Source organism: Rhinoderma darwinii, chromosome 1 (genome assembly GCF_050947455.1).
Source record: "Rhinoderma darwinii isolate aRhiDar2 chromosome 1, aRhiDar2.hap1, whole genome shotgun sequence".
NCBI classification, from domain to species: domain Eukaryota; kingdom Metazoa; phylum Chordata; class Amphibia; order Anura; family Rhinodermatidae; genus Rhinoderma; species Rhinoderma darwinii.
The window spans coordinates 204,128,029-204,155,742 of NC_134687.1; the positions used below are offsets into that span (position 1 = coordinate 204,128,029).

The window sequence follows — 27,714 nt, forward strand, 5'->3', positions numbered from 1 at the left end:
ACCCCGCTCCAACAATGAGTGGAGGAGATCCCTGTTCCGTGCGGCACGGCGCAGACAGGCGCGATGACCTCACTGCCTCACATACGTCTGGAGGTAATGAATGGTAGAGCAGGGACCTTACGGTCCCCTGCTCTACAATTGGATTCAACTGTATCTGCGTCCTGAAGATGGAGATAGTTTAAACTGGGAAAAAATTATTGATAAAACCTAAATTCACAAGAGGACGTCGATTGATGGCGCTAAATTTCGGTTTTATTTTTAATTTTAATTATTTGCCCAGCCCTACCAATCAGATTCCATCTCTTATTTTTCAGAGGCTCTTTGGAAAATTAAAGCAGCAGCCCAATTGGTTGCCATGGCCAGTTTTGATATACAGTATCTCCCACAAAGTGTATACAGCAGGTTGCAAACATTCCCCCACATTAACTCCTTAACGCCGAAGGACGGATATATCCGTCCTCAGCAGCTGCTAGTTCGCGCAGGACGACGGATATATCCGTCCTTTGATGGCGCGGGTACTGTCAGTGTACCCACACGATCAGCGGCAGGAGCACGGCTGTTATACACAGCCTGGCTCCTGCTGCAATCGAAGCACGCTCCGATTCCGGCAGTATAACCCATTAAATGCCGCTGTCAATAGTGACAGCGGCATCTAATGTGTTTGACAGAGGGTGGGAGCTCCCTCTGTCACCCGATCGGCGCCCCCGCAAACAAATCGCGGGTCGCCGTCGGGTTTCCATGACAGCCGGGGGCCTAACAAAGACCCCCAGGTCTGTCTTCAGCAAATGCCTGCGATGCAGGAGGCATGACCTAACAGGTTGCCTGTCAGATTTACACTGACAGGCAATAATGCTTTGGTATACTAAGTATACCAAAGCATTATATATGCGATCAACAGATCCCATAGTGAAGTCCCCTGGTGGAACTAAAAAAAAAAATGTCAATCAGTTAAATAAACTTTTTTAAAAAAAATAAATGACAGTCAAAATCAAATAAAACTTATTTTATTTAGTAAAAGTGTCAAAACAAATAACACATACACATATATGGTATCCCCGCGATCGTAACAACTTGACCAATAAAATGAATGCATTAATTAAACCGTCAAATGAACGGCGTCCAAAAAAAACAACGGCAAAATTCTCTTTTCTCCCATTCCCCCCATAAAAAATAAAATAAAAGTTAATCTATAAGTCCTATGTACTCCAAAATAGTACTAATGAAAACTACACATTGGCCCGCAAAAATCAAGCCCACATACGGCCACATCGTCGGAAAAATAAAAAAATTACGGCTCTTGGAATGCGGCGATGCAAAAACAAGTAATTTTTTTCTAAAAGGCTTTTTATTGTGCAAACGTAGGAAAACATAGAAAACCCTTACATATTTGGTATCCCCGTAATCGTGCCGACCCATAGAATAAAGTTAACATGTTATTTACGCTGCATAGAACACAGCGTAAATTTATAACGTGAAAATTACTGCTGGAATAGCTGCTTATTTCCAATTCTCTCCTAAAATAAAGTTAATAAAAGTTAATCGATATATTATAAGCATCTAAAAATGGTACAATTACAAAATACAACTCGTCCCGCAAAAAACAAGCCCTTATACGGCTATGTCGACGGAATAAAAAAAAAAAAAGTTACGACTCTTAGAATGCGACCGTGAAAAAACAAAAAATAATCCTTGGTCATTAACGTGCAAAATGGCCCGGTCATTAAGGGGTTAAAGAGGTTTTCCCATGAGGGACATTTATGACTTCTCCACAGGATGTGTCAAATATCAGATAGATGCGGGTCCAACACCTATCTCTAGAACGGGGCCCCCTATACCCCGTTTTACTGCTCTGTGTTGTGGCTGAAGTGTATGGTTTCAAAAATGAATTACGGAAACATCGTAGCTCAACGTTTCTGTAACTCCAATAGTAGTAAATGGCAGTTACGGAAGCAGCGTAGCACCCGAGCTACGCGGTTTCCGTAACTACCATTCAGTTCTATGTGACTTACGGAAACCGCGTAGCTTAGATGTAGAACGGGGTTTAGGGGGCCCCATTCTAAAAATAGGTGCGGGTCACAGAGGTGGGACCCACATCAACATTTATGACATATCCGGTGGATATGTCAGAAAGGTCTCTGATGGGAAAACCCATTTAAGGGTACAGTCCCATGTAGCAGCGTCTGCATGTGGCCGAAACTATGCTGAATTGTGGTTGCCAACGGTCGCACGATTTTACCAGTACGTGTATCAACCATGTCACTGACCTCAGCAGTGATGCTGGTAAGAACAGTGCGCGTCAACCCTCAGGCCAGAGATTGGCTGCAGCGGTCACATGGATGGAACAATACGTCATCACTTCCTGTAAAAGTAAACAGACCGGCGGGAGCAAGGGAGAAGTGGCGCTTTATTTACCAGGCGAGTATTACTTATTTTGTTATCTGAATCCTGTCTTTTATATGTACTGGACAACCCATTTAAGGGTATATTCACACATGGCAGATTTGTTGTGGAATTTACTACGGCCGGCCCATTTTCTGATAGAGGTTTGCAGACTTTCATGCACATGCTGCATTAACATTACATTCATATGTATGAGATTGATTTTCAGACGCAAAAAATGTCTGCAACAAATTTGCAGCGGTCTGCATCTTTCTATACCCCCATTTAATAGTCAGAACTTGTGATGTTGGCACAAGGTAAAAGAGGTGAAATGTCAACTGCATAATAAGTATGGCAGGCACTTATAAAAACGTAAGCGTCACTATCTAGTCAGGTTAGAAAAGTAAGATAAAAGGTCACATTTTTATTTCATTCAGGTTCCAGCACATTTTTTTTTCTTACGTCTGTATTTTACAGTATACGGCTGTAACATAACTCCTTACAGACATACGTCTGGGCAATCTATGAATCACCTATTACGGGAGAATATAAACCGTGCTGCTCCCTAGTCACATTGCAACACCATGTCAATGGGTTGAATCTCAATAAAGGCAACCACAGCATGGAGTCTGTATATTCGCCTATGTACATCAGGAAACTACAGTCATCACCAACATTCAAAAACAAGCTAAAGTTCCGATTAAACTAGACACCCTGCTGTAACGGCAGGGACCGGAGCTAGCTTTAACCACTTAGATGTAGCGATCAAAAGCGATCGCTGCATCTTAGTGGTTTGTAGCTAAATCGGCACCACTGCAATGCGATCGCAGGGGTGCCAACAGCTGCTATGGCAACAGGAAGCCTAGCAATGGCCTCCTGGTCTGCCAATTAGGCTAGCTTGGAGACTGAGCCTAATCAGCTTGCTGTCAGTGAAGGACTGAGATCTAATACTATAAACTGTCTACTACAGACAGTTGGACCTTCAAGCCCCCTTAGTTGGACTAAAAAAAAATAAAAATAAAAAAGTAAGAAAGGTTGTAAAAACTAAGTTTACAAAGTTTCAAGTAATAAAATAAAACAATCGTCCTTTTCCTTGATCAGGTCTTTTATTATTGAAAAAAAAAATACATAAACCATACATATTTGGTATAGACACATATTTGGTATAGACAGTGGTCTGAACTAAAAAAAAATATTAGGTTATTTATCTGGCGCGGTGAACGCCGTAAAAAAACAAAGAGCCCTAAAAACCAACGCCAGAATTGCTGTTTTTTGGTCACCTTGCCTTCCAAAAATTGGGATAAAAAGCGCCCAAAAAGTCGCACGTGTCCAAAAATGGTACCTATAAAAACTATAGCTCGTCTCGCAAAAAAACAAGCCCTAATACAGCTCCGTTGACGGAAAAGTTAAACCGTTATGGTTCCTGCAACATGGCGACAGAAAAAAAATGCATTCTTACAAAAATACATTTTATTGTGAAAAAAGTTGTAAAACATAAAAAAGTGCTATAAATTTGGTATCGCCGGAATCCTACTGACCCGCAGAATAATTTAATATGTCATTTATGCATGGAATGCTGTAAATATACATATATATAAACAAAAAAAGAGAACGTGAAGCAGCACTCAAATAAAGTGAATTTATTCATCCAACATGGAACCACAACGTTTCACCTCCTCTATGAAGGCATTTTCACTTGAAAATCTTTTCATAGTTCTTTTCACGTTCTCTTTTTTGGATATCTAAAACATAAGGAGAGGTCACTCCTTTATTTTAGAAGCTTTGCACCAGCCTAGTCAGGCATTTGTTCACAGTGCTGCTCCAATCCTTTGCTTTTTTTCTACATTATATATATACACACATACATACACACACACACACACACACACACACACACACACACACACACACACACGTCAGAATTGCTGTTTTCTGGTCACCTTGCCTCCCCAAAAAAATAGGATAAAAGTAATCAAAAAGGTCACATGCATTCCAAAATGATACCAAAAAAAACTACAGCTCGTCCCGTAAAAAAAGAATAAAAAAATAGCCGTCATAGCACTAAGTCTATGAAAAATATGCAGCTGTGCACGCCCGTGGGGAACATTTCTTCTGTTTCAAGAGGCGAATTATCAAGGCCCTAAAATTAGGGAACCAGGAAGTGGAGGGCCGAAACATATCTGCTGGAAGCGAGGGTGTCCGTATTATACCAGGACAACACTTCCTGCAAAATTCCCCAAATCGCAAAAGTGCAGAGTGTGGACCAAAAGGGGCATAAGAAAGGACACTATCAGTGCAACACCGGCCTGAGCATAAAGGATTGCTTCACAGCGTAACACACACATCTATGGATTATTTTATTACACCACGGTATTATGCCCTTATGTACTCTGCCCAGCTTACATATGCCCCCACATTATAAACTGAAATACCAGTAATACTCAAACAAAACTACTACCAAGCAAAATCCACGCTCCAAAAGCCAAATGGCGCTCCCTCCCTTCTGAGCCCTACAGTCTGCCCAAACAGCTGTTTACTTCCACATATATGGTATTGCCATATCCAGTAGAATCCTGGACATCCAGCTGCAACGGCGGCGATGGCAGTTACTGCCCATTGCCGCCGTTTAACCCCTTCAATGCGGCTGTCAACGGCATCCGCCGCATTGAAGTGGTAGACAGAGAGAGGGAGGGAGCTCTATTGGTACCCCACGCGAGAGAGCGCGCTCGTGGCGAGGGTTGCTATGGCAACCAGGAAGCCGTTGCTAGGCTTCCTGGTTGCCCAGGTACAGAAGCCTATTAGGTCCTGCCCGAGGAAGGACCTAATAGGATGTCAGATGATGACAGTTACAATACACTGCACTGCATAAGTAGTGCAGTGTATTGTACCGGGGATCAGAAGATCAGATCTTCAACTCCCCAGGTCAGTGTAAAAAAAAAAAAAAAAAGTGTTAAAGAAAAAGAAATAAAAGTTTTAACTAATAAAAACAATAATCGCCCTGTTTCCCTGATCAACTCCTTTATTATTAGAGAAAAAATGAAACCATGAAAGAAAAAAAAAATAAATACACATAATAGGTATCGCTGACGTTCGGAACGGTCTGATCTATAAAATAATCACATTATTTTTACCGCACGGTGAACGCCATAACATTTTTTTATAAAAAACCGCAGCATTTTATTTTTCGGTCATCTTGTCTCAAAAAAAAAAAAAAAATGTAATAAAAAGTTGCAAGTAATGCAAAATGGTACCAATAGAAACTACAGTTCGTCACGCATAAAACAAGCCCTCCCGCAGCGATATCAACTAAAAAATTAAAAAAGTTATTGCTGTCAGAAAATGGCAACACTAAAACATGAATTTTTTTTAGAAAAGAGTATTTTTATTGTGGGAACGTAGTGAAACGTAAAAAAAAAACGATATAAATTTGGTATCGCTGTAATCGTATCGACCCACAGAATGAAGTTAACATGTTGTTTATACTGCACGGTGAACACTGTAAAAAATTAAAATAACAAAACCGTGCTAGAATTGCTGTTTTGTGGTTTCCTCATCTCCCCAAAAATGTAACAAATAATGATGATTTAAAAAAATAAAAATAAATCGCATGCACCCCAAAATGGAACCAATAAAAACTACAGCTCGTTCCACAAAGAAAAAGCCCTCACACTGCTCAGTCAACGGAAAAATAACACGTTATGACTCTCAAAACGTAATGATGCAAAATGATGCTAAATGACGGCCCAGACTAATTTTTTAGGTCCAGTAGAATTGAGATGAGAAAACTTTAGGGCCTTGTGCTGCTTATAGGGCTAGTGAAGAAGTCAAAGATTAGGCAATACTGGAGCGCAAATATTTTGTATAATACCCAATAAACCCGGCCTGTGCATAAAGGATTGGTTCAAAGCATACCACACCAACCCATGGATTATTACATCATCCTATTATGCCCTGATGTACTCTGCACAGCTTACATATACCCTGATGCACTCCGCCCACCTTACATATACCCTGATGTACTCCGCCCACCTTACATATATCCTGATGCACTCTGCACAGCTTACATATACCCTGATGCACTCCGCCCACCTTACATATACCCTGATGTACTCCGCCCACCTTACATATATCCTGATGCACTCTGCACAGCTTACATATACCCTGATGCACTCCGCCCACTTTACCTATACCCTGATGTACTGCGCACAGCTTACATATACCCTGATGTACTGCGCACAGCTTACATATACCCCCACATTATAAGCTGAAATACCAGTAAGCCTGGCAGTGTGCCCAAACGGCAATTTATGACCACATATGGGGTATTACTGTATTCTGGAGAACCCGCTTAACAATTTATGGGGTATGTGTCTACAGTGGTACAAGCTGGGCACAACACATTGGGCACTGAAATAGCATATCTGTGGAAAACGGCAATTTTCAATCTGCAACATCTATTGTGTACTCATTTTTGCAAAACACTTGGTGTCAAAAAACGAATCTTGTAAAATCTCCACTCCAAATACTAAATGGCGCTCCTTCCCTTTAGAGCCTTGCTGTGTGTCCAAATAGCAGTTTATGACCACGTGTGGGCTAGTGCCTTACTCCAGAGAGAACGTTTTACGAACGCTGAGGTGCTTTTCTCCTATAGTCCTTGCGAAAACGCAAAATTTTGGGCTAGAACTACATCTTTTCGCAAAAAAATAAAATGTAATTTTTTTTATTTTCACATCCCAATTCTAATAAATTCAGCAAAAACCTGTGTGGTCAAAATGCTCACTACACCCCTAGATTAATTCCTCAATGGGTGTAGTTTACCAAGTGGAGTAACTTTTGGGTAGTTTCCACCGTACTGGTAACTAAGGGGCTTTGCAAAAGCGACATGGTGCAGAAAAACCAATTCAGCAAAATCTGCTCTCCAAAAGCCAAATGGCGCTCCTTCCCTTCTGAGCCCTGATGTGTATTCATACAGTGGTTTATTACCACATATGGGGTATTTCCATACTCTGGAGAAGTGGCTTTACAAATATTGGGGTGCTTTTTCTCCTTTATTTGATGAGAAAATGAAACATTTTGTCCTAAAGCTACGTCTTAGTGGAAAATAATTTAATTTTTAATTTTCACTGACCAAATCTAATGAAATCAATGAAATACCTGTGTGGTCAAAATGCTCACTACACCCCTAGATGAATTCCTCAAGGGGTGTAGTTTCCAAAATGGGGTCTTTTTGGGGGTGTTTCCACCTCAAGACCTCTTCCAACCTGACATGGTGCCTGAAATATAATTTAAGAAAAGGAAGGCCCTGCTGTGGAGCTGCGGGTGGTTCCATGTCTCACATTTGGTGGAGTTGCCCCTCCTTGCTGAGCTTCTGGGACACGGTACTTAGTATCATATCAGAAATCACTGGGGTCTTGGTCCCCAATTCTCCTGGGGCGGCTCTACTATTCATGTTCCCTATGCCGCTACCCATTTATAAACTATCCCTAACTAGACACCTCCTTCAGGCTGCAAAATCGGGTATCCCATGCAAGTGGAAAAGGGTGGTCCCCCCAATGCTGGATGAGTGGTTCCTGGAGGTTGCTCTGATACAGAGAATGGAACAGCTGCTGGCACATTCTCAAGCCGCTTCTACACGATACACGTCTACATGGTCTCATTGGATTATATTCCCCTCTTCTTCCACATATTTGAACATTGTGACCTGAAACCTAATTCCCCCCTCCCCTGCCTATGTGCTTTCACCTGTGGTGGTAGCACTTGAGGTTCAGTGTGGTTTTTGCACTCTCCAACCATTTCTTTACCAGGGGCATAGCTGCTCTCGCTACTTCTTTCTCCTAATAGTCCGGAGATTGAGTTCAGGCTCGCCATGATTTGAGCCTTACCATATCTCTACTTTGCCCGTTTGTCTCCCTTCTACCTCTCCCTTCTCTTGTCTAAGTGTGTGGGGTGCCTCGCTCCCTGTGATAACGCTTACAGGATGCAGTTATACCTTGTTATGTTGGTGACCGAAATGTTCTGTCTCCTATTTATGCAATGCTCCTGTTCACTTTGTTTACACTTGCTGCTGATGTCTACCGTTAACCCCTTCCCGACATTTGCCGTACATGTACGTCATGGAAAGCATTGACTTCCCGCATCTTGCCGTACATGTACGCCGAATGTTTGGGACCGGCTCAGAAGCTGAGCCGGTGCCATCATCACCGGATCTCAGCTGTATCTTACAGCTGACATCCGGCTGTAACGGCGGGGACCGAAATTAGCTACGATCCCCGCCATTAACCCCTTGCGTGCAGCGCTCAAACGCACTTAAGGTGTTTGCAGCTCATCGGAACCCCAGTAATGAAATTGACGGGGTTCCGGTGACTGCAATGGCAACCGGAGGCCTAATACTGGCCTCCCAGTCTGCCTAGCACCGAAGCCGGTCAAGATCCGCCCGGCGGCGGAGCCTGATCGGCTTCCGTAGCTGCCGGCAAGATGGCGCCGGGTCAGGAGCTGATCCGGCGTCATCAGCGGTGGAAGTCAGCTGTACTGTACAGCTGACATCCAGCTGTAACGGCAGGAACCGGAGCTAGCTCCGATCCCTGCCATTAACCCCTTCGATGCAGCAATCGAAAGCGATTGCTGCATCGTAGCGGTTACTTGCAGATCGCCAGCCCTGACAGGCAATCGGGACTGGCGACTGCTGTTATGGCAACAGGAGACACAATGGTCTCCTGCTCTGCCATTACGGAAGCCGATTTAGGCCCCGCCGGGAGGCGAAGCCTAATCGGCTTGCTGTCAGTGAATGACTGACAGATCTAATACATTGCACTACATAGGTAGTGCAATGTATTAGAAAAAAAAAAATCTGACCGTTGGACCTTCAAGTCCCCTAGTGGGACTTGAAGAAAAGTGTAAAAAAAGTATAAAAAAAGTATAAAAAAAGTGTAAAAAAAAGTGCAAAAAATAAAAGTTTGAAAACAGTAAAAGTTTCAAGTAATCAAATAAAACACAATCCCCCTTTTACTCTTATCAAGTCCTTTATTATTGAAAAATAATAATAAAACATATGTATTTGGTATCGCCACGACCGTAACGACCGGAGGTATCAAAATATTATATTATTTATTGCACGCGGTGAACAGCGTAAAAAAACCCGTAAAAAACGTTACCAGAGTTTCTGTTTTTTGGTCACTTTGCCCTACAAATATTAGAATAAAAAGTGATCAAAAAGTCGCACGTATCCAAAAATGGTACCTATAAAAACTATAGCTCGTCCCGCAAAAAACAAGCCCTCATACACCTCCATCGACAAAAAAATTAAAAAGTTATGGTTCTCACAACTTGGCGACAGAAAAAAAATACATTCTTTTTACAAAAGTAATTTTATTGTGCAAAAAGTTGTAAAACATGAAAAAGTGCTATAAATTAGGTATCGCCGGAATCATACTGACCCGCAGAATAAAGTTAACATGTAATTTATAACGCATGGTGAACGCTGTATAAAAAAAAACTAAAAAAGCTGTGCCAGAATTGCGTTTTTTTGTTTACCTGGCATGCCAAAAAATAGGATAAAAGGTGATCAAAAAGTCGCATGTAACCCAAAATGGTACCAATAATAACTACAGCTCGTCCCGCAACAAACCAGCCCTCATACCGCTACGTCTATGAAAAATAAAATTAGTTATGGCTCCAATAAGTCAGGAAATAAAAAAATATGCAGTTGTGCCCGAGGGGAACATTTCTTCTGTTTGAAGAGGCGATTTATCAAGGACCTAAAATTAGGGAACCAGGAAGGGGAGGGCCCAAACATATCCGCTGGAAGCGACGGTGCCCGTATTATACCAGGACAACACTTTCCCAGCAAAATTCCCCAAACTACAAAGGCGCGGAGTGTGGACCAAAAGGGGGATAAGAAAGGACGCCATATATCAGTGCGACACTGGCCTGTGCGGAAAGGATTGCTTCACAGCGTAACACACATCTATGGATCATTTTATTGTTTTTTTTTACCCCATTATTATACCACCTGACTATGCCCCTTATATACTCCGCCCGGCTTACATATGCCCCACATTATAAACGGAAACACCAGTAAGACTCCAAACAAAACTACTACCAAGCAAAATCCACGCTCCAAAAGCCAAATGGCATTTCCTCCCATCTGAACCCTACAGTGTGCCCAAACAGCAGTTTCCTTCCACATATATGGCACCGTCATACCCGGGAGAACCCTTTTAGCAATTTTTGGGGTGTGTGTCTCCAGTGGCATAAGCTGGGCACGACATATTTGCCACTGAATGGCATATCTAGGGAAAAATATAAATTTTTAATTTGCACCATCCACCGCGCATTCATTTATGGAAAAGACCTGTGGGGTGAAAATGCTCACTACACCCCTTAATAAATGCCTTGAGGGGTGCAGTTTCCATAATGGGGGTCACTTCCCAGGGGTTTATTTTTATTATTTCACATCTGAGCCTCTGCAGTTGTGAACCAATACTTTGTAAATCGCCAAATTAGGCCTCAATTTTACATGGTACGCTTTCACTCCTGAGCCTGGTCGACTGTCCAGGCAAGAGATTAGGGCCACATGTAGGGTGTTTCTAAAACCAGGAAACCCAGCATAATAATTAGAGAGCTCTCTTGTTATGGTGGCACAAGCCGGGCACCACATATTGGCATATCTATGGAAAAAAATCACATTTTCACTCTGCAACATCGAGTTCACACTAATTTCTACAAAACACCTGCAGGGTTAACATGCTCACTACACCCCTAGGTAAATGCATTGAGGGGTGTAGTTTCCAAAATTGGGTCACTTCTGGGGGGTTTCCACTGTTTTGGGCCCACAGGCGCCCAGAAACCAATCCAGCAACATCTGCACTCCAAATGGCAGTCCTTCCCTTCTGAGCCCTGCTGTGTGCCCAAACAGCAGTTTATGACCACATATGGGGTATTGCCGTACTCGGTAGAAATTGCTTTACAAATGTTGGGTTCTTTTTTTTCCCTTTATTTGTTGCGAAAATGAAAAAATTTGCGCTAAAGCTACGTCTTATTGAAGAAAAAGGATTGTTTTTATTTTCACTGCCCAATTCTAATAAATTCTATGAAACATCTGTGGGGTCAAAATGCTCACTACGCCCCTAGATGAATTCCTCAAGAGGTGTAGTTTCCTAAATGGTGTCACTTTTTGGGCATTTTCATTGTTTTTTCCCCTCAGGGGCTTTGCAAATGTGACCTGGCCTCCGCAAACCATTCCTGCTCAATGTGATCTCCAAAAGCCAAATAGCGCTCTTTCCCTTCTCAGCCCTGCCGTGTCTCCAAACAGCCGTTTATTACCACATGTGGGGCATTGTTTTACTCGGGAGAAATTGCTTTACAAATTTTGTGGTGCTTTTTCTCCTTCAGTCCTTGTGGAAATGAGTAAAAATAAGCTAAACCTACATTTTCTTTGAAAAAATTTAGATTGTAATTTTCAGGGCCTATTTCCATTAATTTATGCAAAAAACCTGTTGGGTCAAAACGCTCACTATACCCCTAGATAATTTCCTCAATGGGTGTAGTTTCCAAAATAGGGTCACTTGTGGGGGGTTTCCACTGTTTTGTCCCCTCAGGGGCTTTGTAAGGGGAGATTCACACGAACGTTGCGTTTTTGCGCGCGCAAACAACGCAGCGTTTTGCGAGCGCAAAAACCATTTGACAGCTGCGTGTGTCATGCGTGTCTGATGCGCGGCTGCGTGATTTTCGCGCAGCCGGCATCATAGAGCTCATGCTTGTCAACGCCCGTCACTGTCCAAGGTGCTGAAAGAGCTAACTCTTTCAGCACCCTCGACAGTGAATGCCGAACACAACAGCGAAAAACCTGTAAAAAAAAAAGATAAAGTTCCTACTTACCGAGAACTTCCCGGCCGTTGCCTTGGTGACGCGTCCTTGGTGACGCGTCCTTGGTGACGCGCCTCTCTTGACATCGGGCCCCACCTCCCTGGATGACGCAGCAGTCCAAGTGACCGCTGCAGCCTGTGATTGGCTGCAGCCTGTGCTTGGCCTGTGATTGGCTGGAGCTGTCACTTGAACTGAAGTGTCATCCCGGGAGGTCGGACTGCAGGAAGGAGACATGAGTAATCGGTAAGTTAGAACTTCGGTTTTTTTTACAGGTTAATGTATTTTGGGATCGCAAGTCACTGTCCATGGTTCTGAAACAGTTTAACTCTTTCAGCACCATGGACAGTGACTATCTCCTGACGTCGCGTACCGATAATTTTTTTGCCGGGATCGGCCAAAACGAGTTTGGCCGAACCCGGTGAAGTTCGGTACGCTTGTCCGGCTTCGCTCATCGCAAAGACACTCCGTTTGGATGTTCGGAAACAGAAAAGCACGTGGTGCTTTTCAGTTTTCATTCATCCTTTTCACTGCTGTTGCGCGAATCACGCTCGTCCCACGGAAGTGCTTCCGTGTGGTGCGCGTGATTTTCACGCACCCATTGACTTCAATGGGTGCGTGATGCGCGAAATACGCAGAGTTATTGAACCTGTCGCGCTTTTTGAGCAGCAGACAAACGCTGCGCAAAAAGCACGGACTGTCTGTACTGCCCCATAGACTTGTATTGGTCCATGCGTGCCGCGTGAAAACCACGCGGCCCGCACGGACCGAATACACGCTCGTGTGAATCCCCCCTAAATGTGACATGGCCTCCGCAAACCATTCCTGCTAAACTTGAGCTCCAAAAGCCAAATAGCGCCCTTTCCCTTCTCAGCCCTGCCGTGTCTCCAAACAACCGTTTATTACCACATGTGGGGTATTGTTTTACTCGGGAGAAATTGGTTTACAAATTTTACGGTGCTTTTTCTCCTTTAGTCCTTGTGGAAATGAGAAAAAAAAAAAATCGCTAAACCTACATTTTCTTTGAAGAAATGTTGATTTTAATTTTCACGGCCTACTTCCAATAATTTCTGTAAAAAACCTGTGCGGTCAAAATGCTCACTGTACCCCTAGATAATTTCCTTGAGGTGTGTAGTTTCCCAGATGGGGTCACTTTTGGGGGATTTTGACTGTTTTGGCAGCGCAAGAGCCCTTCAAACCTGACATGGTGCCTAAAATATATTCTAACAAAAATAAGGCCCCAAAATCCACTAGGTGTTCCTTTGCTTCTGAGGCCGGTGCTTCAGTCCAGTAGCACGCTACGGCCACATGTGGGATATTTCCTAAAACTGCAGAAACTGGGCAACAAATATTGAGTTGCATTTCTCTGGTAAAACCTTCTGTGTTATAAAAAAAAATTGTACTAAAAATTTATTTCTGCAAAAAAATATGAAATTTGTACATTTCACCTCTACTTTGCTTTAATTCCTGTGACATGTGTAAAGGGTTAAGACATTTTCTAAATGCTGTGTTGAATACTTTGAGGGGTGAAGTTTTTAAAATGGGGTGACTTTTTGGGGGTTTCTAATATATAAGGCCCTCAAAGCCACTTCACAACTGAACTGGCCCCTGTAAAAATAGCCTTTTGAAATTTTCTTGAAAATGTGAGAAATTGCTGCTAAAGTTCTAAGCCTTGTAACGTCATAGAAAAATAAAAGGATGTTCAAAAAACGATGCCAATCTAAAGTAGACATATGGGGGATGTTAATTAGCAACAATTTTGTGTGGTATATCTGCCTGTCTTACAAGCAGATACATTTAAATTGAGAAAAATGCTAATTTTTGCAATTTTTCGCTAAATTTTGGTGTTTTTCACAATTAAATACTGAACATATCGAGCAAATTTTGCCAGTAACTTAAAGTCCAATGTGTCACGAGAAAACAATCTCAGAATCGCTTGGATAGGTGAAAGCATTCCGGAGTTATTACCACATAAAGTGACACATGTCAGATTTGAAAAATGAGGCTCGGTCAGGAAGGTCAAAAGTGGCTAAAGAGGGAAGGGGTTAATCATGGGATGTGATGTCCACCCTCTTGTTTGGGCTTTGCCCTTGTTATTTTATTTTAATTTTCACTGTGTGAAAGCCCTCCCTCCAAATGTGTTTTCTACTGGTTTGTTTCAAAACCAATAAAAAAAAACTTTGAATATGAAAAAAGAAAAGAAAAGGAAGGCCCTAAAATCCTCTAGGTGCTCCTTTGCTTCTGAGGCCGATGCTTCAGTCCATTAGCACACTAGGGCCACATGTGGGATATTTCTAAAAACTGCAGAATCTGGGCAATAAATTATCAGTTGTGTTCCTCTGGCAAAAAAAAAAACCTTCAGTATTACAGGAAAAATGGAATTTCTGCAAAAAAAAAATAAAATGAAATTTGCAAAATTTCCCTTCCCCTTTACTTTAATTACTCCGAAACGCATAAAGGGTTAAGAAACTTTCTAAATGCCGTTTTCAATACTTTAAAGAGGCTCTGTCACCAGATTTTGCAACCCCTATCTGCTATTGCAGCAGATAGGCGCTGCAATGTAGATTACAGTAACGTTTTTATTTTTAAAAAACGAGCATTTTTGGCCAAGCTGGGCGTTCTGAAGAGAAGAGGATGTTACTTCTCATCAGAGCGCCCAGCTAGTGAAAGTATTAAAAACGCCCCGATGTACGCACATAATACACACCCACTTGGACTTGTACTTTTAAACACACCCACTTGGACTTTTGCAAGCCTCATTTGCATAACTACAAAAATGGTCATAACTTGGCCAAAAATGCTCGTTTTTTTAAAATAAAAACGTTACTGTAATCTACATTGCAGCGCCTATCTGCTGCAATAGCAGATAGGGGTTGCAAAATCTGGTGACAGAGCCTCTTTAAGGAGTGCAGATTTTAAAATGGGGCCTTTTTCAGGGGTTCCTAATATATAAGGCCCTCAAAGCCACTTCAGATCTGAACTGTTCCCTAAAAAAAATCAACTTGACATTTTCTTGAAAATATGAGAAATTGCTGCTAAACTTATAAGCCTTGTAACGTCCTAGAAAAATAAGAATGTTCAAAAAAATGATGCAAACAAAAGTAGACATATGGGAAATGTTAGCTAGTAACTATTTTGTGTGGTATAACTATCGATCTTACAAGCAGATACATTTGAAATTTAGAAAAATGCCAATTTTTGCAAATTTTCTCTGAAAATAATCTCAGAATCGCTTGGATAGGTAAAAGCATTCCAAAGTTATTACCACAAAGTGACGTCAGATTTGAAAAATGTGGATGTCAGGAAGGTCAAAAGTGGCTGCTGTGGGAGGGGGTTAAAGGGTGAACAGCTTTTACGTTTGTCTACTGGTAAGTTATATCCAGCAGCATGCTCCCTGCAACAACTTCACCAAAACAAAGCATAGGGCTAATTATCAAAACTGGCCTTGTTACCCATAGCCACCAGAGATAGGTGTTCATTTCTTAAAGTAAAACTGTCAGCCGTTTTGGGGCCCCCAAAACAGCTGACAGAGCAATATAGGGGGGGGGGGGGCAAGGCATTGTAACCATATCATTTGTCTTGGTCATGCAAGTTGCATAACTGAGAAAAAGATGTTTAATTTCCCTGACGCCACAATCGCAAGAACCGCTAAGGCGGGACTTTATGTATAAGTGCTTCAGCACTACACGTTGCAAGCCCCGCCCCTCTGCTTTGACTGACAAAGCATTCTCCTGATTGGCCACTAAAGACGGTCAGTCAGAGCAGGGAGTGGCATTTGCAACCGCTGCACCGGGGGGGGGATTAAACATCGTCTTCTCGGTGATGCAACCAAGACAAAACGGTCATTGTTTACAATGCTCTCCCCCTGCCCTTTATAGCTCTGTCAGCAATTTTGATGCCTCAAAACCGCTGACAGATCCCATTTAAACTGCTCTGAAAACATAAAAGCTGCACTGTGATTGGTTGTTATGGCCAACAAGGCCAGTTTTTCGGTTAGACCGTTTTGCTAAATAGTATTTCTGTTCACATCTGCTTTTGAGGTTCCGTTAGGAGCAGATTTTGTCAAAAATGCAAGAAAAAACAGCACAGCATACTTTGCTAAACCCGATGGAAACCCATTAAAGTTTGTGGTTTACGTTCATGCGATGGATCCGTCACAGCATTGAATTCTGTTTTTCTGCTCTTATGACGCAACAGAAAAACGCTAATTCCTAGCGCAGATGTGAATGTTTTAAGGCTCTATTCACAAATTGGAAATCTGCAGGATTCCCAGGCCGCAATGTAAGTCCCGCTATAGAAACTCCTGGGGCTCTCACATGGCTTTAATGAACTGTCCTGGTCTAGAGGGAGGAAACATCATGAAACAAATCACATGAAAACAGGTGGATTGATTCCCAGTACTGAATCAGAATCCGCTCGCTCATCAGAACATATTGGGGAGCAATCATGGGGAAAAAAGGGGTCAAAAAGAGCTAAGACTAGGCCTCTCCAACATACAAACCCTCTGATCTACAGGTCTGCTGCAAGATCCTAACATCACAATGAGATTCAGCAGCTTCAGAGCTGGGCCAGATAACCACTTGGGAACAATCGCTTGCAAGCTGGCTGGGTGGTACTGAAAGTGTTAACCGAGTGTCCAGTAAGTTAACACATTCAGTGCCACAAGGAGAGAGAATGCATAATTTTCATCAATCTAAACAACATCACAAATAGCAAAAGTGAAGAGTCGAAGCCAGTTGGCAAAGTATGACAATATATATACCCAGCCAATGGTCACTTCTTGTAGATGGAAGCATAATCTTGTAGTAAACTAGATAAAACAAGCAGCAAGTGTCTCCTATCACAGCAGCACCGCTCAGCACATGTGAGCTGACAATCTGAGCCACAACTTACCTCTACAGGAGCGCTCTAGTGTGTATGCATCAGTCTCAAAACTTTTTCCCCCTTTTTTCCTCCTTTTGTGCAGCTCCCGGTGTCAGATTACGCTGTCTAGAAGTTATGGAGAGTAAGATCAGGAGCAAGAAAAGAAAACATCCAGAAAGACGGCAGCAATATGAGCATCTCCTGGTGCAGACACTGCCAGGGGCCTCCAGAGAGTCAGCCTGTGGGCACAGGACCACATGCCAAGATCACCAAATTCCAGCTTTTCCAAGATAAACAGGAGAACACGGTACCCGTCAGTGGCTGGGCAGTGAGTGGCGGGTAGGAGCGTTTACCTAAGCTTGCCCCGTGTATATGCCATGTCCAGCTCTTTGTTGTGAGGCTGCTTCTCCGCTGTGTGTTCCCGTGTTGGGCTGGATCTTGTAACCATTGTAACAGGGACGCACAGGCTGCCTATCAAACTGCCAGGCTCTCCCTCCCTGACTCATCCCTCTCCACCCCCTGCTAAACTTGTCAGAGCCGCTCTGCTGCCACCTAGTGCTGCGCTCTCATGTCTGCAGCGGTGCTTTCTCAGATTACTTCAATTGCTGCGGAAATTTTCCGCAGCTTAACCGCAAGACAGTGTGTTGATTTTGGTGCGACTTTAGCGTGAATTTGAAATAGAGTTAATTTAAGTAAAAAAAAATTAAAAAAAAAAGCAATAGTGTGCCACCCATTTTCTTCTCGGGAATCCATTTTGTTCCAACCACAAGGCAAGTTTAGTTTGGTCTGTGGTGCGTCTCTAAAAAAAATCGCCGCTTGCACCTTCGTAGGCCATATCTAAAGTTACTATTGCAGGTCATAGTGCGAATAGTGAGACGCCGGCGTATCCAACAGGTAAGATATCATTTTATTTTTAAAATGAAAGAAATGTGTAGTAATCTTTGTTTTAGCTTTGTAGATATTATTTTTCCTATTATATTTCCACAGGAACAAGTAAGAAGACAAAGAAGAATGTGGGTGCACCGCCTTCGACAGGAAAGGGCACAAAACCGCCCTTTTACAAATTTGTACGCAGATTTGAGGAGGTAATTTTTTATTACCATCTCTTATTGAATTTTCTAAACATAAAGAGGTCACACATCTTGGGGTGGTCTAGGCTACACAGAGCCAACATTGTCCGGCCTCATGCACAGATCCTTCCCCGTTTTCTCGGCCGTATAAACGGATCCATATGTTCGTTATGATATCCGTATGGTTTCCGTTTGAGTTTGTTGCTTGGCAACGGATTTGCAAATAACGAACCGCCTACGGATGTCTTCCGTGTGCGGTACGTTATTTTGACGGACCCATGGGCTACAATGGGCGAGACGGAACCTTAAAAACGGACAGGGGTAGGACATGTTCTATTATTTGCGGAACGGACACACGGATACCCGAAAATAATGGAAGTGTGCATGGTCCCATAGAAATGAATGGGCCAGTGCGCTATCCGTTAAAAAAAACGGATAACACACTGAAGAAAATCGCTGAAGTGTGCTTGAGGCCTCATAGGAAGAACGGAGTTATATAAGGGAAGATGGAGTGGCGTACACAGAAGGGAAAATCGTGATGAAGGGGAAACCTAGAAACCTTTTATACAGCAATGGGCATCTTTATCGATAAATGGTTATGGAAAGGGCACAAAGATACTGGAAGGAATTTATTAACTTTTCTGCACCAGAAATTCTACACTAGCAATTTGCGGTAAAAATTGTGTCTTTTCCATCGCTTACTGCATTTTTCTAAGGGCAGATACAGACGGACGTTGCGTTTTTGCGCGCGCAAAAACCATTTGACAGCTGCGTGTGTCATCCGTGTATGATGCGCGGCTGCGTGATTTTCGCGCAGCCGCCATCATAGAGATGAGGCTAGTCGACGCCCGTCACTGTCCAAGGTGCTGAAAGAGCTAACTGATCGGCAGTAACTCTTTCAGCACCCTCGACAGTGAATGCCGAACACAATATACAGCAACCTGTTAAAAAAAAAGAAAAAGTTCGTACTTACCGAGATCTGCCCTCCCGGCCGTTGCCTTGGTGACGCGTCCTTGGTGACGCGCCTCTCTTGACATCGAGCCCCACCTCCCTGGATGACGCGGCAGTCCATGTGACTGCTGCAGCCTGTGCTTGGCCTGTGATTGGCTGCAGCTGTCACTTGGACTGAATTGTCATCCCGGGAGGTCAGACTGGAGGAAGAAGCCGGGAGTTATCGGTAAGTCAGAACTTCGTTTTTTTTTTACAGGTTCATTTTTTTCGGGATCGGTAGTCACTGTCCATGGTGCTGAAACAGTTTAACTCTTTCAGCACCCTGGACAGTGACTATGTCCTGACGTCGCGTACCGGACATTTTTTTGCCGAGTTCGGCCAAAACGAGTTCGGCCGAACCCGGTGAAGTTCGGTTCGCATGTCCGGGTTCGCTCATCGCAAAGACACTCCGTTTGGATGTTCGGAAACAGAAAAGCACGTGGTGCTTTTCTGTTTACATTCATCCTTTTGACAGCTGGTGCGCTGTTTCAGTCGGTTCGCACGGAAGTGCTTCCGTGCAACCTGCGTGGTTTTCACGCACCCATTGACTGTCTGTACTTCCCCATAGACTTGTATTGGTCTATGCGTGGCGCGTGAAAGCCACGCGGCACGCACGGACCGAATACACGCTCGTGTGAATCCCCCCTAAAAGTGAGTGAAGCTCAGCTCGTTGCTGGCGTAGATTTGACTTTCTGGCACGTGTGCACCTCTTAATAAATTAGGCACGTTTTACTTCAAACTTTCTTTATATTGAGGCAACGTGCACACGTTGCGGAATTTGATGTGGATAATCCGCATCAAAACTGCAGATAAACGCAGGTAATTCCGCAGCTAAAATCTGCACTTTACACTTTTAGGTGCGTATTTTACGTTTAAATTTTATGCTGCAGATTCTGGTGCGTTTTTTTTTTTTTCTCTAAATTTGGCAGAAACCATTCTAAAATTGAAACGCAAGAGAAATTCACATGCTACCGATTTTCAAAATCCACACACAACAGGTCAATTTACTTGCGGAAAAATTCTGCAACGTGTTAAGGATATTACTTGGAATCTTATTTACTTTGCTGGTACTGTATTAAGCCTTATTCAGATTTATACATCCGTAAAAAAACGGACAGCACACGGTCTAATGCAATTCAATGGGGTTGTTTTATCCGATCGTGTGAAGGTTCCGTGAAAAATAGGATCGCTCAATAGACTCAAGTCTATGAGGGATCCGTAAAAAGGAGTATCACAGGGGTGCGACTCGGTTTACACCCGTTCGTGTGAATAAGCCCTTACGCTGTGGATTTTCCACAGGAAATCCACAAGACAAATACGCACATAATATGCATCGTGTGCATGTGGCCTAAGCCTGCCGTATATAACACCAATATTAATACCCCCCACTGACTTTAAAACTAATGCAACATAAAGGACATTGAGATGGGTAATTGTTTTGTTTTTTTACGTAATTGATAAAAAATTTTTTTATATATTATTACATTTTTATAGGTATCCAGAGAAGTTCATATAGTTTTGCCACCTTCCCATTGATGGGTTTGACCGTCTCCTGGAGATTGTATGCCCTGAGTTGACTTTTGCCAACACAGCCATAAGGCAGGTGATCTCTGCTGAAGAAAAGCTGCTCATCACCTTGCGGTGAGTGTTTTTTTTTGTGGGAAAAGGATTTCCTTAGGGCCCATGCACACTAACTTATTTTTGCGGCTGCAATTCACCTGCAAATCTGCGGGTGACTTGCGGCCCCATTCATTTTAACCCCTTCCCGCTATTGGGCGTGACTGTACGTCCTGATTCACGGTGCATTCCCGCAATAGGGAGTACAGTCACGCCCTGTAGATGAAGCGGGCACAGGAGTTGTTCTTCAGTGGCTGTCAGCTGTAATACACAGCTGACATCCAGCTGCAACGGCGGCGATGGCAGTTACCACCGATCGCCGCCGTTTAACCCCTTTCAATGCGGCTGTCAATGGCGCCGGCCGCATTGAAGTGGCTGACAGAGGGAGGGAGCTCCCTCTGGACCCCCCTGCGAGAGATCGTGGGTGGCGATGGTTGCTATGGCAACCACGAAGCCGTTGCAAGGCTTCATGGTTGCCCAGGTACGGAAGCCTTTTAGGTCCTGGCGAAGGCAGAACCTAATAGGCTAAGGGTATGTTCACACGCTGAGCCAAAAACGTCTGAAAATACGGAGCTGTTTTCAAGGGAAAACAGCACCTGATTTTCAGATGTTTTTTTGAGCAACTCACGTTTTTCGCTGCGTTTTTCGGGCCGTTTTCGCGCCGTTTTTTCGGCCGTTTTTGGAGCTGTTTTCAATAGAGTCTATGAGAAAACGGCTCCAAAAACGTCCCAAGAAGTGTCCTGCACTTCTTTTGACGAGGCTGTAATTTTACGCGTCGTCTTTTGACAGCTGTCAAACGACGACACGTAAATTACAGGTCGTCGGCACAGTACGTCGGCAAACCCATTCAAATGAATGGGCAGATGTTTGCCGACGTATTAGAGCCGTATTTTCAGGCGTAAATCGAGGCATAATACGCCTCGTTTACGCCTGAAAATAGGTCGTGTGAACCCAGCCTAACTGTCAGATGAAGAATGACAGTTACAATACACAATATTGTACCGGGGATCAGAAGATCCGGGTAAGTGTAAAAAAAAAAGTGAAAAAAATGTTAAAGAAAAATAAATAAATAAAAGTTTTAAAGAGACTCTGTCACCACATTATAAGTGCCCTATCTCCTACATAAGGAGATCGGCGCTATAATGTAGGTGACAGCAGTGCTTTTTATTTAGAAAAACTATCTATTTTCACCATGTTAGGAGCGATTTTAGCTTTATGCTAATTAGCTTCTTAATGCCCAAGTGGGCGTGTTTTTACTTTAAACCAAGTGTCTTTTCACAATAGCTGCACTTCGTTTTAGGTTTTGTGGTACTTACAGCAGAGCAAGCGTAATCTCGCGAGATCTCGCTGTAAATGACAGGTTACAGCGAGATTACGCTTGCTCTGCTGTAAGTACCACAGAAACGTTAGTGAAGTGCCGGGATTGTGAATAGACATCCCGTCGTAGCTGGAAGGAATGTCTATTCACTGTCTAAACACTTCAGTATCGTTAATATGTCAGTATAAGACAGCACATAGTGAAAAACGCAGTGTCACTATGCGCTGACTAAATGAATGGAGAGAAGTGTATGACACTGATTGGTCAGTGTCATACACTCCTCTGTACAATGCCCACTTGGTCTAAAGTAAAAATACGCCCAGTTGGGCATTAAGAAACTCATTAGCATAAAGCTAAAATCGCTCATAACGTGGTAAAAATAGATCGTTTTTCTAAATAAAAAGCATTACTGTCACCTACATTATAGCGCCGATCTCCTTATGTAGTAGATAGGGCACTTATAATGTGGTGACAGAGTCTCTTTAAAACTTTTATTTATTTTTCTTTAACATTTTTTATTTTTTTAAACTTTTTAACTTTTTTCAACAATCACCCTGTTTCCCTGACAAACTCCTTTATTATTAGAAAACAAATGAAAACATGAAAAAAAACTATACATAATAGATATCACCACGTTTGGAATGGCCTGATCTATAAAAATATCACATTACTTTTACCGCACGGTGAACACTGTAAAAAAAATGTAATAAAAAACTACAGCATTTTATTTTTCGGTCATCTTGACTCAAAAAAAATGTATTAAAAAGTGATCAAAAAGTTGCAAGTAATGCAAAATGGTACCAATAGAAACTACAGTTCGTCACGCATAAAACAAGACCTCCCACAGCGATATCAACTAAAGAAAAAAAGTTATGGCTGTCAGAAAATGGCGACACTAAAACTTGATTTTTTTTTTAGAAAAGAGTATTTTTATTGTAGGAACGTAGTGAAACGTAAAAAAAAATATACATTTGGTGTCGCTGTAATCGTATCGACCCGCAGAATAAAGTTAACATGTTGTTTATACTGCATGGTGAACACTGTAAAAAATAAAAAAATTAAAACCGTGCTAGAATTGCTGTTATTTGGTTTCCTCATCTCCCAAAAAATGGAATATATAGTGATAAAAAAATCGCATGTACCCGAAAATGGAACCAATAAAAATTACAGCTCGTTCCACAAAAAACAAGCCCTCACACAGCTCCATCAACGGAAAAATAACACGTTATGACTCTCAAAACGCAATGATGCTAAATGACGGCCAAGACTAATTTTTTAGGTCCAGTAGAATTTCACTAAATACCCCACATCATCATCTGCTGGACCCCACAGGTGGACACTGTAGATGCAGCGGAGATGAGGAAACTTTAGGGCCTTGTGCGGCTTATAGGGCCAGTGAAGAAGTCAAAGATTAGGCAATACTAGAGCGCAGATATTTTGTATAATACCCAGTAAACCCAGCCTGTGCATAAAGGATTGGTTCAAAGTGTACCACACCAATACATGGATTATTCATTCACCCCATTATTACATCATCCGATTATGCCCTGATGTACTCTGCCCAGCTTACATATACCCTGATGTACTCTGCCCAGCTTACATATACCCTGATGCACTCCGACCACCTTACATATGCCCCCACATTATAAGCTGAAATACCAGTAAAACACCAAGCAAAATCTGCGCTTCAAAAGCCAAATGGTGGTCCAACTGATCCTGCCAGTGTGCCAAAATTTATTTTTCATTTTCACTGCCCAATTCTAATGAAATCTATGAAATACCTGTGTGGTCAAAATGCTCACTACACCACTAGATGAATTCCTCAAGGGGTGTAGTTTCCAAAATGGGGTTTGGGTGGTATGTGTATTGGGGCTATTTCCCCTAACATTTTAAGTCCTTAGTGACGCCCCTGGCTGCTAGTGCTGCATTGTTGGGTCACTTAGGAGACCCAGCGATGCTGCTGAGCTGCGGGCCGTCGGCCATGAGAAGTTTGCAGTGGGGCGGGCCCAATAAGAACTTTTGCATCGGGGCCCGTGAGCCTTTAGCTACGCCCCTGGCCGTGCACATGGCTACGGTCTTGTGCATGAGGCCTTAGGCTTGTAAAACCCCACTTAAGCTATCTAAATCCACCTGAGCCCCTATGCTGTCCCCCTTTTATGCGCCCCTGTTACGGTATCTCTTAACACCTTTGCGCAAATCAGTGTACAATTATATCCTAATTGCGGTATGCAGCTATGTGAATGCCTAATAGATTGCCTGTCAGTTTAAGGGCCAGTTGGAAAACGCGCCAAAAAATGTCCGAAAATGCCTCCCATTGATTTCAATGGGAGGCGGAGGTGTTTTTTTCCTGCGAACGGAAAAACCGGCTCGCGGGAAAAAGAAGGGACATGCCCTATCTTTGGGCGTTTACACCTCTGACCTCCCATTGACCTCAATGGGAGGCAGAGAAAGCGTATTTGGCAGCGTTTTTTGGCCGCAGCGCTCAATGGCTGCGGCCGAAAAATCGGAGTGCAGGCAAAGCAAAATCTGCCTCAAAATTCCAAACGGAATGCCTGCAAAAAACTCTGTGTGAACCCAGCCTAAGGGTATGTGCACACACAAAATCAAAAACGTCTGAAAATACAGAGCTGTTTTCAAGGGAAAACAGCTCCTGATTTTCAGGCGTTTTTGTTTTAGCAACTTGCGTTTTTCACGGCAGTTTTTGGAGCAGTTTTTCTATAGAGTCAATGAAAAACGGCTCAAGAAGTGACATATTCTTTTTCAAAACTGCAGGGTAAAAAACGCCCCGTCGGAAAATCACGCCGTTTTTCCCATTGAAACCAATGGGCAGATGTTTGGAGGCATTCTGCCTCAGATTTTTCGGCCGTTTACAGCCCGAAAAACGGCTGAAAATAAGCCGTTTGAACATACCCTTACACTCATGCATTAAAAGGTGTTGTCCACTACCGGACAGCTGATGACCTATACACCAGATATGTCATCAGTATATGATCTGTGGGGGTCTGACACCCGGACCCTGCACCGATCAGCTATTCCGGCTGCCTGAAGGCACCATATGTCATTGCACAGTATGCAAATGTTTGGAGCCGGAAGCAGTTGGCTCCGTACATTGCATAGCGGCTGTGCTGCAGAACTGCAGCTCTGCTCTTATTCATTTGAATAGGAGCAGAGCTGCAGTACTGCAGCTCGGCCGCTATTCCGTGACCGGAGCCATCTGCTTCCAACATGGACGTCTGGTACACGGAGGAAGCCAGAGCGGCTGGTCGTTGCGGGGTCCGGGTGTCGGACTCCCACAGATCATATACTGATGACCTATCCGGTGGGCAACCCCTTTAATGCTTTAGTATACGGAGTATACCAAAACATTACATAAGCAATCGGCAGATCTCATTGTAAAGTCCTCAAGTGGGACTAAAAAATAAATAAACTGATTTTAACACCTTGGCGATTCATGACGTAGCTGTACATTGGGGATGTGAATGGGCAGTAAGGAGCAGGCTCATGGGCTGAGCCTGCTCCATACTCAGCGGGTGTCAGCTGTATGCTACAACCAACACTTCACTGCTACGGCTGGGATCAAAGATAAATCAGATTCCGGCAATTTAACCACTGTGATGCGGTTCATAGCGACTGTGGCATCTTAGCCGTTAGAAAGAGGAGGGGACCCGTCCATTGCTCAATACAACGCGATTGCAGTGTAACAATGGTTGTCATGAGAGCCTGGGGGCCTGTGAAGACCCCCAGGTCTACCATCCTTGTGCTCCTATTGAGCTCCAGCTAGATAAAGGTTTTTTTTAACATACAAAATGTTTAGAAAAAACTTCCCCTAAAGTCTTGCAAAAAATGAAAAAATATACATATTTGGTATCGCCCTGTCGCTAAAAGTCCGAACTATTATAATATAACATTATTTAACGCCAGTATTGCTGTCTTTTTGTCACCTTACCTTTCCAAGGTATAAAAAGTAATCAAGAATAAAAAGTGATCAAAAAGTCTCATGTACCCCAAAATGGTACCAAGAAAAACGCCAACGTCACTCCATCGACGGAAAAATATAAAGTTATGGGTTTCAGTATATGTTTTTTTAACAAATTTTTTTTTCTTTGTAATAGTAGTACATAATTACAAAACAAAAGGCTCTAAGTTTAGTATAGCCGTAATCGTATTGACTAGCAAAATAAGGCTGGGTTCCTATGTAGCGTAAACGCTGCGGAATTCTGTGCGGAAATTCCGCAGTATTTACAGTAACAGAAAAGTTAATGAGATTTAGAAAATCTCATTCCCACGCTGCGGGAAAAACACGCTGAATAGTCGTGTGGAAAGTGTTCTGTGGTGCGACTTTGAAATCTGCAGCATGTATATTTATGCTGCGGGTTGTCTGCGGAGATGCTGCTTGTTTGGTCCATAGAATTGATTGGGGAGCATAAATTCTGCAGCAGATTTGTTTTGTTGCGGTTTTACAGCGTTTACGCAGCGGAAACTAAGTAAAAACCGCTTGATGGACAAATCCACAGGTGCACATATACTTTGCTATAATCAATGCTTAACACTAAATCTGCAGGTAAAACCGCTGCGGAAAAACTGCAGCGTTTCCGCAGCAATAGCCTCAGAAAAAACGCACTGTTTAGTGCAGATTTCGGTGACCGATTTATCTGTCATCTGTATTGGCTGCAGCGGTCACATGGGATGAAACGTCATCCCAAGTGTCTGGCCTGGACGAAGAAACACAAAATTCTGGGTAAGTATAGGATTTATTTTTTTCGGAGTTGTGTTTTTTGCGGCGGAATAGTTGCTTTTCCGCCACAAAAAAACGCAACATCTGCTATAAGTTGCAGGTTTTAACCCCCCCCCCCCCATTGAATTCAATGGGGAAAATCCCCCCAAAAAAATGGCTTAGGGACCAAAGGGTTAATAATTTATTATTTTTTTAACATTTTTTTTTTCTTTTCAGAAAAAGTGCTTTTATTTTGCAAAACTGTTAAAAAAAAACAACCAACCCCCATATATGGTATTGACGTAATCAGAACGGCCCAGATAATATAGTTAATATGGTATTTAAACTGCATCCCAAATTCATAAAAGCTAATCAATAATTTATATGTAACCCCAAATAGCTCTATTAAAAAATGTAACACGTCTCGCAAAAAGATATGCCCTTGTACAGCTTCATCCACAGAAAAATAAGTTATGGCTTTTGGAAAGCGGCAACATAAAATTATTTTTCTTCCCATGAAATGTGATATTATTGTGCAAAAGTAGAAAAACATAAAAAAAAAAGCTATACATATTGGGTATCGCCGCAATCGTGCCGACCCATAGAATAAAGGTGACCTACTATTTATGCCGCTAGGTGAGCAGCGTAGATTAATTTACTTATACGGATACATCGATGAAAATATCACCCTCGGAACCCAGAAATTCAAAATTAGAAAAACACTGCTGCGTCCTCAAGGCCCAAAAATAGGTGCATCCTGAAGTTGTTAAGGTTATGTACACCTTTAACCCCTTCCCGTTCCTGGACGTACTATTAGGTCATGGCAGCTGTATCGTTCGCGCTCCATGACCTAATAGTACGTCTCGAGAGTAACGGCCGTTTCGGCCGTCCTCCCGACACAT

At 42.8% G+C, this 27,714-nt stretch overlaps 1 protein-coding gene across 5 annotated transcripts in view; it reads right to left on the minus strand.

Annotated features, from left to right (window-relative positions):
• PTPN13 (protein tyrosine phosphatase non-receptor type 13) overlaps positions 1 to 17,624 on the minus strand; it is a 246,646-nt gene extending 229,022 nt beyond the window's left edge. For all 5 annotated transcript variants that reach the window (XM_075860899.1, XM_075860908.1, XM_075860892.1 and 2 more), the window contains exon 1: positions 17,134 to 17,624. The gene's annotated coding sequence lies outside the window, so the exon portion shown is untranslated. The remainder of the gene's footprint in view (positions 1 to 17,133) is intronic.
• Between the last annotated feature and the right edge of the window lie 10,090 nt (positions 17,625 to 27,714).